The sequence below is a fragment of the Zingiber officinale genome, chromosome 2B, assembly GCF_018446385.1.
Source record: "Zingiber officinale cultivar Zhangliang chromosome 2B, Zo_v1.1, whole genome shotgun sequence".
NCBI classification, from domain to species: Eukaryota; Viridiplantae; Streptophyta; class Magnoliopsida; order Zingiberales; family Zingiberaceae; genus Zingiber; species Zingiber officinale.
Window position 1 is genome coordinate 78,344,015 of NC_055989.1, and position 8,676 is coordinate 78,352,690.

The 8,676-nt window shown below is 39.8% G+C and overlaps 1 long non-coding RNA gene across 1 annotated transcript; it reads left to right on the forward strand.

Moving 5' to 3' along the window:
* The first annotated feature begins 786 nt into the window (after positions 1-786).
* Positions 787-1,876, forward strand: LOC122049210. The gene is made up of 3 exons (XR_006130882.1): positions 787-1,212; positions 1,297-1,382; positions 1,835-1,876. It is a non-coding gene; the product is annotated as an uncharacterized LOC122049210 (long non-coding RNA).
* Positions 1,877-8,676: the final 6,800 nt, after the last annotated feature.

Genomic DNA, 8,676 nt, shown 5'->3' on the forward strand with positions numbered 1-8,676 from the left:
CCGGGTCTTCTGCTCCGGATCCGCTCGCTTGGGTGATCTCTGCCATCCGGAAAAGGGCTCACCCGAACCCAACTTCCGGTCTTCTCGAGCGAGCTTCCCTCCGGCTTCTCGTCCCTTGGAATCGCCGCGTGTTTCCTTCTCGTCCGTCAGCGTACTCATCCGTAGTTTTCATCCCTCAGACGCACCGCGTGTCATCCTTCTCGCTAGCTGCGTCTCTTGCTCCTCGAGCACTCTTTCGCTCCGGCTTTCGTCCCTCGGAACCACCGCATGCTTCCTTCTCGTCCATCGGTGTACTCTTCCGCAGTGCCTCGTCCCTCGAACGCACCGCGTGCAGTCCTTCTCGCTAGCTACATCTTCCACTCGACTACCTATGCTCCTAAGCTCCTGCACACTTAGACACAAGGTTAGAAACACACAGGACCTAACTTAATTTGTTGATCACACCAAAACAACCTTGGGGTTCCAGCACAAAGATCAAATTCATTACCTTGAAAGATCTTATCGATGCTATGATCCAGGGGGAGCTAATAGAAAGATCATTTTATTATTAGATAGATTTGCTTGATTTACTATGTAAAATACTGAAAAAAGGGCAGATAACTATAAGGGAATTTTCCAAAATTTTTAGAAATTTTTCGAGAATTTTTCGGAGCTCGTATGACTTAGGTTACGGGGATAAAAACTGGGTCCCGGGAAACCTGTTTAGGCTACCCCATTTAAGTGAGGAAAAGTTTATTTATTTTATTTCTTTTTATTTACTTTCCCTTTTCCCCAACATCGTTTCTTCTCTTTTCACGCCGAAGGCGTTTCTTCTCCCGCGGCACAGTTTCTTCTTCTTCCCAAAACCGCCGTCGTCCGTTTCTTCCTCTCTTCCCCTCCAGTACAAAAGCTTCGAGCCTTTCCCTGCGTTGACTCAATTCCTCTTCGCCTCTGCTCCTTCCCATCGTAGCGCCGAGAGTCGCCACAGAGATCTCTCTGCCACCGAGTCCTAGCTTCCGAGCCGCACACACGCCAGCCATCTTCTCGGTCGTGTCTCTTCCTTCTCCTCTACTCATTGCCGCTGACCCTCGCGGGTTGACACCGGCCATTTGAGCCCTAGCACTGACGCTGACGACTAGAGCACCACCCGACCTCCTCGCGCCTTCACCGCTGTCACCCGATCTCTCCAAACAGCAGACACTGCCCTTATTGCCGTGAGCAGCCAACACTGAGGTAAGCTTCGTTGTGGATCAGTGTGCGTTTTAGGGAGGGTGTGGTTGATTGTTGATGTTGGCGTTAATAAATGGGTTCCTTCAGTGATTGTGATTTAGGGCATTGAAGAAGCAGTGAGCTCCCTCTTCACTGAGCACCGGGGTATCCAAATACCAGCTGCCACACTTGAGGTAATGATTATCTCCAATATATATATAGTTTAAGGATAGGAGCTATACTAGGTTTTGACTGTGGATGAATTCCAGAGAGGGCAATAGCCTCATCGTTGCTTCGACTTTAGTTTCCAGCAATGTGTTGATGGGTTATGTGAATCTGGAATTCGTTAATGTTAACAAGAGGTGCTAATTTAGGTGAAATCATTGAATAAAGTATGAATTGGGAATTTAGTGGATTAACTGTGTTTAGCTATAGATCAAGGTTTAAATTGAATATTGTGGTTAGTTGTTTATTTGTGGTTAGGTTATCTGGTGGTAAGTTGAAGACTGAATTGCCACTAGAATTGATTTAAGTATAGACTTAAATCTAAATGGAATTAATACCCTAGCTTCCTAATCGGATTAGGATTTAGTTTAGCTACTTTTGTTTATAATGAAAATTAGCTAAATTATACGATTTATTACAGGATTCGGATTCGGGACGAGCACTTCGACATTGAGGTTGATTAGCTCAATCTACATTGGAGGCGGGTATTTTGACCTATCTATTTTGATATGTCTTGTTGATATGTTTAGTAGATTTTAACAGGTAGTACTAAATATGTTTATATCTGCATCAACATGTCACTATCTGTTTCCGAGCATGTTTGTTTGTTACTTGTTTAGCGTTCATGCCCTGTTTGTTAATTATGTTATGGAGATAGTGGCATGTCATGCTTTATGATATATCAGACTGGTTAGATACTATACCTAATCTGTGTACCTAGATCATATTATTTGATCCGCGTATTTGATACATGTTTGTTTTTATGAAGGTAGATAGGATCAGGATATTTCTATGCTTAGTGTCATGCACCATCTCGCATGATTGTATGTTGTGCGATAGTCGGCTCCATTATTGTTGAGCGCATCGCCAGTTACATGGGTCTGCACACACAACCACTCATGGGTTAGTGGTTTTTATTCAGGCAGGGTGTGTGCAGCAGGTTGCTCTGTTTGGCTCCATTGGTCCGCTCATGGGTAGTGTGATGCAGCATGATAGTCGACAGGGATCCCTCATCTGGACTGGCTCAGGGAGATGAGAGCATTGCGCTCCCCCACTTATGATTTGGGATAGGAGGATAGGTGTACTCCGACAACATCCCGTCTACTCGGTCGCTCAGGAGCAGTGATGGCAAAGTGCACGGTTGTCACAGCCCTATTCACTCGGTCTCATCATCGTGTGTGAGATGACTGACTGGTGTCAGGGGTGACCAGGATATGTCATTGGCATCATATGCATTATTTGCATTTATTGTTTGTATTTGCTGCACTATATATGCTGCATACTAGATGGATGTATTGTTTGACATGCATACAGGTTTATGATACTCTGGGTCTGACGGCCTTGATATCCCTATACCCAGGTTCTGGTTAGTACAGATACTCCTTACTTTGCAGTTTTACATTTTCTATCTAGGAGACTGTACGCATATTTATTTCTGCTTGATATTATTTACTATGCATGTCAACTAGGTATCCGCTGAGTGTTGGACTCACCCCTCTTCCGTTGATATTTTTTTAGGTTGATACTGTCAGGAGATTCCAGTCGCTAGTTGATGTGCGTAGATTATATACTCTTTTATGCATGTTTTTACGCACATTTACATACTTTGAGCATGCTTGATCTATGCATTTTTATACTTTCAGCTTTCCCTTTAGCATATTTACTCTTTTGGTTCGGAGATCTGCTTTTTGTGCATTTTCTGTACGCAGGAGTCGATTTGGTGAAGAATTTACATCTTTGGGCAAGCCTTGGAGGAAACAAAGGCAGAAAGCACCAGGCCGTGTACCTCACACGGCCCTGCACTGGTATGGAGCTCGGGTCGTGTGGAGTTTGGCACCAACAGAAGTGGAAGATTACATGGCCGTGTGAACCTCACACGGCCGTGTGAGGTTTCCAGAGACTAAGCAGGCTGTGGCCGTGTGCACCACACGGCCGTGTAGCATTTCCAGAGACTAAGCAGACTGTGGCCGTGTGCACCACACGGCCGTGTAGCATTTCCAGAGAGCAGAAGGTTCCTGGCCGTGTGAATCACACGGCCGTGCAGCTTTGGCAGAGGAGGAACTGGACATGGCTGTGTGAATCTCACACGGCCGTGTCACGGGGCCGTGTGGGGGCCCGATTCCCTCCTCTATTTAAACCCTCCTTCATGAATTGAAGGGGGATCTCTTCCCCTTTGGGAGAAGGCAAGATTTGGTGGTTTCCTCCCATTCTTGGGAGGATTTCTGGGCGATTCTAAGGGAGTTCTTGACGATTTCGACTCCGGAGCGAGGATTGGATCCGAAGACGAGGCTTCTTCGTAGATAAGTCTTCTCTTTCCCCCTTTTCTTGGTTTCTTGGATTGGGGATTTAAGAAATGCTTGTAATCTTTATTTTTTCGGGTATTCTTCCTCGATTCATGGAGTAGATCTTGTATTCTAGGATTAAGGGAGTATTTGTATGATGGATTGATGTAATCTCTTATGGATTTGCCATTTTCTTGTTTCAATGACATTGTCTTGCTTGTATCAATTAGATCTTGAATGATTAATGGTGATTTGTACTTAATTCTCATTCTTGATTGATTGTTTGGATTTCTTGTGGACTTTGTAAAGATAAACTCTCACTCGATCATCCGAGGGATCCACGTGACAGGTGCAGGCCCGTGTAAGGACGTTTGAGAGATAATCTTGAAGAGGAAATAGGAATATTCAAGAGAGAAGGATGGATTTTGATATTAGTTTCTTGTATCTTGATAAATTAATAAGTTGTGGGCTTCTATGTTGATATCCGAGGAAGGCATAGTAATAGGTGCGCTTCTGTGTAAGGACAACATAGGTTCACGTCTAATTGATCATATTTAGATACATTTCTCAGTCCTTAGCCGGTTATCTATTGCAAGAGAGAACCGGCAACTTTCTACAAGTGTTTGGCAATTGAGGGATAAGAATTGGTGAACCATTTACATTCAAGAAATCTTACAAAGAAACCGAAACTCCTAGAATCTCCCTTATTCATAACCCAAAACACTAAACTCTTGTTAGTTGATCTATAATATTAGATTTGTTTACCTTCACTTTGCATTTAAAATGATTGGATAGTTGTTTAGCTAATTCGCATTGAGACATTTCTAGTGCTTATTCCAGTCCCTGTGGATACGATAATCTTTTATATTACTTGCGACATTTCCGTACACTTGCGGAGAGCGAACAAGTTTTTGGCGCCGTTGCCGGGGACTGCGCTATAACATTAGGAATTATCAATTGAGTTAGACTAAACATAACATTTGTTTTCCTTTCATATTGCATAGTTGTAACTAATCATTAGATTTCTGTTTTTACTTTCTTGTATAACTTTTACTTCTTGCTAATTCTTTGTGTACAAATTCAATTCTACATTTTTTATTCTTTTATTTTTCTTTTTTTGTTGAATTGTCAATTGCTATCTTGTTCTTGTGTATGCGAAGATCTAGCTTTGCAGGGGAATTATTTCCTTTTGACCCTGAGATTGACAGAACTTTCCATAAAAGAAGAATTCTGCAAAGGCAAATAGAAGAACAAGAATATCTAAACATGGTGTGCAAGTCACTAGGAGATTATGTAGCTCCGAAGTCTGCAAAACAAATGGGAGCGATTGTTTACCCTAACATACAAGCAAGAAATTTTATACTCAAACCATCTTTTGTTTCCATGGTTCAAAAAACTCAGTTTGGAGGATTGGAGATTGAGAACCCTTATTCCCATTTGATGGAGTTTTATAGATATTGTTATACTTTGAAATATGAAGAAGTTTCATCTGATATTGTTCAGCTGCTTGTTTTTCCTTTTAGTCTGAAGGATGCTGCAAAAAGATGGTATAATTCTCTAAAGTCTCAAAGTATCAAAACATGGGATGAGTTAGAGCAAAAATTCCTTGACCAATATTTCCCTCCAAGGAAAACTACTTATTTGAGAAGTCAAATTTTAAATTTTAAGCAATTGGATGGAGAAAAATTATACCAAGCATGGGAAAGATATTCTTCTCTTCAGCAGTTATGTCCACATCATGGAATTGAGAAATGGTTAATTATGCATTTGTTCTATGTTGGGCTTTCTTTCTCAAATAAGAATCAACTGGATTTAGCATCTGGAGAATCATTCTTGAAAAAAAGTCTAGAAGAAACTTTTGAGATAGTTGGCAGAATTACGCAAAATTCCAATGATTGGGCAGAGCAAGGTAGCTCATTCTTAACAATGGATATCATTAGGGAAAAGGATGACGTTGAAAAAGGGCTTATTTTGAATCAAAACGATTTCCAAACATTATTTCCTTGGTGCTGTGAATCATTATCAAAAATGTTTGGTGAAAAAGCATTTTCAACAGAGAAGGGGGTATGTCTTGGTGATCTTAAGGAGGATGATCTGTCTTTATATAATGAAGAGTTTTTAGAAGAAAGCTTGGCTAAGGAGGAGACTATGTTGATAGAACAAGAGCCAGTTTTACCAGAAATAGTACCACCTCAACTTGAACTTAAACCATTGCCACCAAATCTTAAGTATGAATTTCTTGGGCCAAATTCTACTTATCCAGTTATAATTAATGCTCAGTTAAATGAGTTTGAAACAAAGAGACTGTTGGATGAGTTAAGGTTACATAGAAAGGCCATTGGATATACAATTGATGATATAAAAGGGATTAGTCCATCTCTCTGTATGCATAGAATTTTACTTGAAGAGGGGTACAAGAACTCAATTGAGCATCAAAGGAGACTAAATCCAAATTTAAAAGAGGTAGTAAAGAAGGAAGTGATTAAACTTCTTGATGCAGGGATTATTTACCCAATTTCGGATAGTGAATGGGTGAGTCCAGTCCACGTGGTTCCAAAGAAAGGAGGAATGATCATTATCAAGAATGAAGAAGATAAGCTAATTTCAACACGAACAGTGACGGGGGTGGCGAATATTCGGAAGTTGAATAAAGAAATAAGGAAGGATCATTTCCCTTTACCATTTATTGATGAAATGCTTGAAAGATTAGCTAAACATTCCTACTTTTGTTACTTGGACGGATATTCTGGATTTTTTTAAATTCCAATTCATCCTCAAGACCAAGAGAAGACTACTTTTACTTGTCCCTATGGTACCTTTGCTTATCGTCGGATGCCATTTGGGCTTTGTAATGCTCCAGCCACTTTTCAGAGATGCATGATGGCAATTTTTTCAGATTTAATAGAAAAAATTATGGAGGTTTTCATGGATGACTTCTCAGTTTATGGAAATGATTTTGATTCTTGTTTGTCAAATCTTTTTACTGTTCTGAAAAGGTGTGAAGATACAAACCTAGTGTTGAACTGGGAAAAATATCATTTTATGGTTAAGGAAGGAATAGTTTTGGGGCATAAAATTTCAGAGCGTGGTATTGAGGTTGACCAAGCAAAAGTGGAAGTAATAGACAAATTACCCCCACCCATCAATGTAAAAGGAGTTAGGAGTTTTTTGGGACATGCTGGTTTCTATAGACGTTTTATTAAGGACTTTTCAAAGATTTCCAAGCCATTGACTAATCTGTTGATTAAAGATGTTGAGTTTTGTTTTGATAGCGATTGTATTGAGGCCTTCAAAAAAATCAAGAGTGCTCTTACAATAGCTCTAGTCATTCAAGCACCTGATTGGGATCTTCCTTTTGAAATAATGTGTGATGCTAGTGATTTTGCTGTAGGAGCAGTTTGGGACAACGAAGAAATAAGATTTTACATGCGATCCATTATGCGAGTAAAACACTTGATGCAGCCCAAGTAAACTATTCTACTACAGAAAAAGAATTATTGGCAGTGATATTTGCTATTGATAAATTTAGATCCTATCTAGTAGGATCAAGAATAATAGTGTATACTGATCATGCAGCTATTCGGTATCTACTTGGAAAGAAAGATGCTAAACCCAGGTTAATCAGGTGGATTTTACTTTTGCAAGAGTTTAACCTTGAGATTAGGGATAAGAAAGGAGCTGAAAATGTAGTAGCGGATCATTTGTCTAGAATATCTCAAAAGTCAGAAAATGAGGTGGATTTTGATTTACCTATTGATGACATATTCCCGGATGAACACTTATTAGCTTTATCAAGTGTGAAAATTCCTTGGTACGCAGATTTTGTGAATTTCCTTGCTAGTGGAGTGTTACCTCCGGATTTTTCTCATCAACAAAGGAAAAAGTTTTTTTCAGAAGTTAAGAATTATGTTTGGGATGAACCTCTCCTATATAAGAAGTGCAATGATGTGATTTATCGAAGATGTATACCTGAAGAAGAAGTTAGAGATATCTTGTTTCATTGCCATTCTTCATCCTATGGAGGACATTTGGGTAGTTCAAAAACAATTACAAAAATTCTTCAGGCAGGATTTTATTGGCCAACTTTATTCAGAGATGCTAAGTTGTTTGTTCAGTCTTGTGATCAATGTCAGAGAACTGGGAATATAACTAAAAGAAATGAAACGATGTTAAATTACATTCTTGAGGTTGAGTTATTTGATGTTTGGGGAATTGATTTCATGGGACCTTTCCCTCTTTCATATGGGAATAGGTATATTCTTGTGGCAGTAGATTATGTGTCCAAATGGGTGGAAGCTGTGACATCTCCTACGTGCGATGTGAAAACAGTTATCAAATTATTTAGGAGTATTATCTTTCCAAGATTTGGGGTGCCAAAGGCAGTCATTAGTGATGGAGGATCACATTTTATAGAGAAACAGTTTGAAAATTTACTTAGAAGATATGGAATGAAGCATAAAGTAGCAACACCTTATCATCCTCAAACTAATGGGCAAGCTGAGATATCTAACCGGGAAATTAAGTCCATATTGGAAAAGACTGTATCTACCTCAAGAAAGGATTGGGCGTTGAAATTAGATGATGCTTTATGGGCATATCGGACTGCTTATAAAACTCCTATTGGGATGACCCCATTTCGATTAGTTTATGGTAAGCCTTGCCATCTTCCAGTTGAACTAGAACATAAGGCTTATTGGGCAATTGCAAATTTGAATATGGATTTAAAGGAAGCAGGGGAGAAAAGGAAGCTTCAGTTGAACGAACTTGATGAATTAAGGATGGATGCATATGAGCATGCTAAATCTTACAAAGAAAGGACGAAGAAATGGCACGATCAACACATTCTTCGTAAAGACTTTAATGTAGGAGATTTGGTTTTGTTGTTCAATTCAAAATTAAAACTTTTTCTTGGGAAGCTAAAGTCAAGGTGGACGGGTCCATATGAGGTAAAGAAGGTTTACCCTTTTGGAGCTGTAGACAT